Source organism: Montipora capricornis, chromosome 6, assembly GCF_036669925.1.
Source record: "Montipora capricornis isolate CH-2021 chromosome 6, ASM3666992v2, whole genome shotgun sequence".
NCBI classification, from domain to species: Eukaryota; Metazoa; Cnidaria; class Anthozoa; order Scleractinia; family Acroporidae; genus Montipora; species Montipora capricornis.
The window spans coordinates 74717677-74725476 of NC_090888.1; the positions used below are offsets into that span (position 1 = coordinate 74717677).

The window sequence follows — 7800 nt, forward strand, 5'->3', positions numbered from 1 at the left end:
ATTACTTATCTTACATGGTGTTAGCGTCAGGGAACTAGAGCAAAATAACTGGTTAAGGTTTTGAGTTTAAGCACATCCCAAATCCCTAGGGAGCTAAATCTGTGAACCGGAAATAAGTAACCACTGTCTAAGGGCATAGCAAGGTCTATGATTCCCATGTACACCACTCTCAATCTGTAAGAATGATCTCATCACCTACAAGCAAATTTAGTTCCCCCTTCTCTGTGTTCATTTCCAAAGAATCAGACCATTCAAGTTGAAAATTGATGACAAAATGACAACAGGAAATTAGTAAGTTCTCACTACACCATGCCCAGGGAACAAAGCGATGTTAAGAGTGACACACCAAACAGTATTCCCTTTTTAATTAATATCAAGCCCCAAGCTTTTTAAAGTTTACAAGTATGGAATTAAAATATAATTTAATTTGTTAGTCCTTCGGAAGTATAAGATATGAGGAAATGGTCAACAACTGTATTCACAATAAATGGATATCAAAAACTTAATGATCAGGAGTGTTTTTCTTCATATCAACTTGCTGATCACCTTACATTTCATTATGTAGGATCTGACTCCAACTAGTGAAATCTTAAGTGTACATTGAATTTATAAGCAACAAAGAATCCCATTTGAATGAGCCTGATGAATTCAACACATTTGTCAATTTTACTGCAAACAAATGAATTATCTATGAGTGTTTAAGATTCCAATCATAATCCAGAACTTCAAGAGCTTCAAATATGGCTGTTTCACATAACAACTCTGCCCGTTTATCTTCATTCACTACTGGTTCTCAAGGTAACACCTTTCCTCATAACGTGACCCCTCAGCCATCACTTCTGTCCATTGTTCCAATTGTTGAGCCACTGCACATCTCTCTAAACAGCAGAGAACATGCTGTCAGTTCTTCTCATCCTAATTTTAATTCTCTATATGAAACACTTTTTCCAAAGCAAGATGACTGATAAGTTTATACCAGAACTTGTTTATGGATTTTGCATGGACACTTTTCAAGAAAGGCTGTGACAAGGAAATTCTTCAAATTAAAGACATGCAATAAAGCACTCTTTTCAATCTTCTTGATAACTACATCCCCCTTGTCCTTTCAATTAACAGCCTAACCTTCAAACTAAATAATAATTTGCAGAGTACTTCTGATCATGGCTCAGAATACATGGCTGAACAGAAGCACTACTGGTGTGGATAAACATGTGTCCTCACTGGGGGAACACTCACCTCTACTTATAACCTCATATGTAACTATATCACAGTGACTGCTGTATTTTATGAATATGCGATGGAAAACACTCGCAGTAATCATTTTTTATGTGCACCCTCAGACAAACCATGTTGTGGGTTAAAAATCATAAAATGTTAATGATTAACAAACTGTGCTCTGTACATGTGTGCTATGGCATACTTTTCTCTACAAAATAAATCACAAAACCAAGCCCAACTGAATAAAGGGCCTTTGCAACATTTCAGGCCTTATTTTATTTTACTCGAGGTTTTCATAAATTAAAGCATGCAACCTGTAAATCCAAGGCAAATTGAAAACTCTTTTTGCCAGTAGTTCCCTTGGATGGACTGCCAAAATATCAAGGAATTGAAGGGACACGAATTCCCATTTTTTATTGTTTTGATTGCTCCTCATTTGGTCAATTTAAATACGAGATTAGAAACAAAACATTAAGGGTCCGTGCACATTTAGGCCAATTCAATTTTCCATTTTTTCCACAATAATTGAAAAATAATATTTTGTGTGCGTTAATGGTCCGTGGGTCTTGCGTCCATTTGATTTCCATGAAAAATAAAAAATGAAAAAATGGATTTTGTATTTTTTATGTTTCATTTGTTTTTACCAAGGAACGTTGAGAATAAAATTCCAACAAACACAAACAAGAAAATAAAGGTTAAGTATAGAAAAAAAATTAAAAATGACAATACAAATCTTTAATTTTTGTTTGCAAAGGAATAAAGAAGAATTGAATAGCAGCCAATCGATTTGAAATCATTCTTTTTCAGGACCTTTCCAATCGGGGTCTAATTCTTTGATTTTTCAAGGTGCGGGCTTTCAAGATGGAGGAAATGATCCATGCGTTAAATATCCGATCAATTTTCAATTTTCCTCTGTCGATGATCAAATAAAAATGAAAAATTGGCAAACCATTCCGCACCATGGGACGGACAAGTCGAGACCTCAACTAACAGGGCTGGGGTTGGGAGAAGTCACGCAACCCTTGGAGGGAAGGGGAGGGGAGGGGAGTTGAGTTATGGCGGCTAAAAGGTTTCGCCTTTAAGCCCCTATAATCTTTACTAAGAGCCATATTTTTATTTCCTCGCCACAAATGTGAAACCTATATGGTTCCCTGCATGTTCAGACGCTTTCAACGACTTGGACCTCCACTAGGCTGCCTTTTGAAAGGCCAAAAATTCACATGCGCCAGGTACGTGATATTCGCATTTGCTCGAAGTAGTATTTGTATGAATCGAAATACATCAAATAGAGCAACTTTTCTAGAATGAGACGACAACAAAAAGTTTGAAATCGCAGTAAAATTAATGCTACCGAGCCGATATAATGGTTTGCAGTCGAGGCTGCCCCTTGAATAAGCTTATAAAAAGACACAACGATACAGGTAAAGTAGCACTCTTTCTTTCCAAACTCGTGGGTTTTTATTTTTCATTTGTTTTCAAGAATACATTTTCACATGTATAAAGCTGTGCAAAGCACTGAATTTAAACACACTATGGATCACACCCTCACAAGCTAAGCTGGTAAAATTATGATTGTGTCATATACATTTTCCTTTCATCCTATAGGAAAAACCTGAGCAGTACTCAATAATAATGGATGTGATTTCACGGAGGATAAAGTGAAACATGAGGATAAAGTCAAAGAACCGGCTGAAATTTGCAGCTATGAGCAATACTCATAAGTGAGGTCTCGGAATAACTGAATTGCATTTTGGAACAATGTTGGATTTCCATTTACTACATTTGGCATCCATCACAAGACAATGGGTCTATACCAAATTCTGGCCAGGTTGTCAATTGCCCCCCACTTCATTCAAATAACTGAACAGCCACCGCTGTTGTTGGAGCAACATCTGGTGTCACCTTAACTGTCTTGTCCATAGCTGCTTGCATATTGTTTGGATGTACTCTCTGTTCTATTATAATGCAGAGAGAATATGAACATACCGGTATTAAAAAAATACTAAAAAAATACCACTGTGATTTCAGAACATGGTTATAGAGTGATTTTACTTGACCCATGAAACAGAGAATTTAAAAATTAGACAAGAGGTACTTACCTTGAAGTGTAATTGTAATTCTCTGAAGATGCATGTAGCATTATGGGATAAATTTGCATTCCTTTGTAATGCTAATGTCAGCAGCCACACTTCAAAGCATGTTATTATTATGCAAATGAGTTGCATATAAATGGCTCATGCAAGGCAAGTAAACCATTCTTCCCTGTGCCAAGTGTATGGCGACGGTCCAACAATAAATGGGTGGGTAAAACATCTCACAGACAGGGTGGGCAAATTTATCCCATAATGCCACATGCATCTTCAGAGAATTACAATTACACTTCAAGGTAAGTACCTCTTGTCTAATTTTTAAATTCTCTGTTTCACGGGTCAGGTAAAATCACTGTATAACCATGTTCTTAAATCACTAGCTACCGGTATGTTCATATTCTCTCTGCATTATAATAGAACAGAGAGTACATCCAAACAATCTGCAAGCAGCTATGGACAAGAAAGTGTTCCAACAACAGCGGTGGCTGTTCAGTTATTTGAAGGAAGTGGGGAGCAGTTGACAACCTGGCCAGAATTTGGTATAGACCCATTGTCTTGTGATGGATGCCAAATGTAGTAAATGGAAATCCAACATTGTTCTAAAATGCAATTCAGTTATTCCGAGACCTCACTTATGAGTATTGCTCATAGCTGCAAATTTCAGCCGGTTCTTTGACTTTATCCTCATGTTCCACTTTATCCTCCGTGAAATCACATCCATTATTATTGAGTACTGCTCAGGTTTTTCCTATAGGATGAAAGGAAAATGTATATGACACAATTATAATTTTACCAGCTTAGCTTGTGAGGGTGTGATCCATAGTGTGTTTAAATTCAGTGCTTTGAACAGCTTTATACCTGTGAAAATGTATTCTTGAAAACAAATGAAAAAAAAAACCCCGAGTTTGGAAAGAAAGAGTGCTGATTTACCTGTATCGTTGTGTCTTTTTATAAGCTTATTCAAGGGGAAGCCTTGACTGCAAACCATTATTTCGGCTCGGTAGCGTTAATTTTCCTGCGATGCAAATATCACGTACCTGGCGCATGTGAATGTTTGGCCTTTCAAAAGGCAGCCTAGTGGAGGTCCAAGTCGTTGGTTTCACGTTTGTGACGAGGAAATAAAATATGACTCCTAGTAAAGATTAAAGGGGCTTAAAGGCGAAACCTTTTAGCCGCCATAACTCAACTCCCCTCCCCTCCCCTCCAAGGGTTGCGTGACTTCTCCCAACCCCAGCCCTGTTAGTTGGGGTCTCGTCTTGTCCGTCCCATGGTGCGGAATGGTTTGCCAATTTTTCATTTTTATTTGATCATCGACAGAGGAAAATTGAAAATTGATCGGATATTTAACGCATGGATCATTTCCTCCATCTTGAAAGCCCGCACCTTGAAAAATCAAAGAATTAGACCCCGATTGGAAAAGTCCTGAAAAATAGTGATTTCAAATCGATTGGCTGCTATTCAATTCTTCTTTCTTCCTTTGCAAACAAGAATTAATTAAAGATTTGAATTGTCATTTTTAATTTTTATTCAATAAGAAACCATGATTTTCTTGTTTGTGTTTGTTGGAATTTTATTCTCAACGTTCCTTGGTAAAAACAAATGAAACATTAAAAATACAAAATCCATTTTTTCATTTTTCATTTTTCATGGAAATCAAATGGACAGAAGACCCACGGACCGAGGTTATCCCATTATTTTAATTTTGTATTTTTTGTAGAAAACAGAAAAATTAAAAAAAAATGTCCAAAAACGCTGTTTTGGGTAATCAATTTTGCCTTGGATTTGCAGGTTGCATGCTTTAAATTAATTTATGAAAACCTCGAGTAAAATAAAATAAGGCCTGAAATGCTGCAAAGGCCGTTTATTCAGTTGGGCTTGGTTTTGTGATTTATTTTGTAGAGAAAAGTATGCCATAACACACATGTACAGAGCACAGTTTGTTAATCATTATGATTTTATAAGACCCACAACATGGTTTGTCTGAGGGTGCACATAAAAAATGATTACTGCGAGTGTTTTCCATCGCATATTCATAAAATACAGCAGTCACTGTGATATAGTTACATATGAGGTTATTAGTAGAGGTGAGCGTTCCCCCAGTGAGGACACATGTTTATCCACAGCAGTAGTGCTTTGTTGTAGTGACGTCAGTTCAGCCATGTATTCTGAGCCATGATCAGACGTACTCTGCAAATTATTATTTAGTTTGAAGGTTAGGCTGTTAATTGAAAGGACAAGAATAATGTAGTTTAAAATGTCCAAAAAGGCTGTTTTGGGTAATAAAATCATATTTTCAAAACTTTGAATAAAGTTGAAAAGAGGAAAAAGAAAAATCGGTGCAAATTTCCGTTCTTTGGTCCATGTTACGTTATATTGCCAGTTCAAAAATAAACAACAAACCCTTCACGTACACAAAATATGATTTTTCAATTACTGTGGAAAAAATGCAAAATTGAATTGGCCGAACTGTGCACGGGCCGATAATGACCGAAACTACCTACCTTGTAAATTGCTTGAACTAAGAGCGCACATTTTTTTAGCTCATAAAACAGCATTTTGGCGAAAGCAGGATAAATGACTATTGTTGTGAAGGCATTTTTAGAGTGGGGGAAAGATATTTCAAAAAGCTTTACTCATTTCTTCAGGAATTTACCCTTCGTTAAGAGAAATCATTGCAACTAAACACTAATACGAAACAGAAAAAAATCGTAAAAAAAAGAAAAATTTGTTCAAAGTAAAGCATTTGCAGCAGCGAAACTGTCAACAAATTACCTGTGTTTTGCAAGGGACACAGACGGAAATGACCAAGGATTGCGGAGATCCAAGTTTAGGAAAGTATGCCATAATTCATCAAAAAGGAATACTCAAATAGTGCAGACGTACAAAACGTTGATCTTGAACGCTGCACATTTTTTAAGACCCGTAACTGTATACCACTGAAAAAAGAAAGGAATGAAAACGTTGACAATGCAAATTTAAACTTGGGGGAGGGGTAACATTTTTGAGCAAATTGAATCTGTAAATAAAACACTCTCAAGTCAAGATTTAGCCTCAATTATTGCCTCTGAAACTAAGAAACGCTTTCATCAAATCATTCTGCTATAACACAAACACAACTTTGATTCCTTGAAACTTACCTCGTTTAATTGATTTCTCTCTTAGCCACCAATTGAAAGAGGAAGCCCCTTTCCCTCTGCTGTGCTTCACATGAAATAAACCATTTTGTTCAGACTCTGATCCTCAAATCTCGCCAATCGAAGCGACAGCAAATTCTGCAAAAGCATTCTGTGACAGAACTGTTGTTGAACTAAAAAACATTCTTTCAATCTCTCTTGAACTGTGTTTCTAAAGCGCCGATCTCCAATTATAAATACTGCACGACACACCCGCAAAACAAAATGGCGCCGCAGTGTGTTCGATCTTTAATGGCTCGCGCACGCGCAGACAGAATGCCCCACCCTTCATTGGATTGCTTTCATGTGGCTGCAGAAATTGTGAAAACAAGCCAATTCTGCTACCATCACAAAGTTTAAAAAAAGCTACCCTCCCCACCCCTGTGCTTTGGTGAGACAACTGCCAATCACCCAGCTACTCCACACTGTGGGTTCACTCTAATTGGTGATCAAAGGCAAACTATCATTCAGGCCTAGACAAGTCCAGGAAAAATTGCTACGGCATCCTACATTGTAAAGTCTCACTTAACAAGGCCACAAACTCTAACTGCAGTTAAAGTCTCAAAGCAGCAACCCCCCCCCCCCCCCCTTCCCTGTGCTTTTGACACACAACTCAGAGTTAGAACTGTCCCTGGGCTGTTTGGCAAAGCAGGCCTTGACGGCAAGCCCCCTCAATTTTGAGACGCCACAATGCTACGCCCGTGCTCAAGCGAAAACACCAGCAGCTACCTTTTAGCGAATTCGCTCACATATATATATATATATATATATATATAATGAAATGACGTGATAAATTGATCATCAGCTAAAAGTGCTCAATGGGTTTACCAGAGCTTTGAATAGATACGTAGACTTGAACTAGGTCAAAAACATTTATTTGCTACTCCGAGTTTCATGCTTCTCACGAAGCAATCATCAGGCAACTGCCAAAAAGAAGGAATACATGGTGTTTTACAGTGATTTTGAAAATAACGGTAGCAATTCAATATAGGCTGGGGTGCATAGCAACGGTTAAACAATACAAACTGTTTCCAGTGAGCTGCTAAAAATAAGCCTTAAATAATTACGCTATTGAGAAGGAATTTCTTTGCATGTCTGCAACTTGTTACAAGCTCATTTCTGTTGTTAAGGGTCGCCAAATCTGGTCTACAAATTATATAGTATTTCTCCCACAGACATAAATTACACTTCTTCGTTACATTTGAATAGGATCTCGCATGCCTAACAATCCGCCATTTAATGTGATAGTCGACTTTCTTGTCTTTCAAATCCCATACATATTTACTAAGTTCAGTGGAATTTCTGTCGCGTTCATTTAA

General features: G+C 37.4%; 1 long non-coding RNA gene across 2 annotated transcripts; it reads right to left on the bottom strand.

The window, feature by feature from the left end:
- Positions 1 to 350: 350 nt before the first annotated feature.
- On the bottom strand, positions 351 to 6266 carry LOC138054553 (uncharacterized). 2 transcript variants are annotated; one of them, XR_011133299.1, is made up of 2 exons: positions 6081 to 6266; positions 351 to 878 (listed from the first exon to the last, which is right to left on the bottom strand). It is a non-coding gene; the product is annotated as an uncharacterized lncRNA (long non-coding RNA). The 2 variants fall into 2 exon arrangements; XR_011133300.1 differs by lacking the exon at positions 6081 to 6266 and adding an exon at positions 4346 to 4500.
- Positions 6267 to 7800: the final 1534 nt, after the last annotated feature.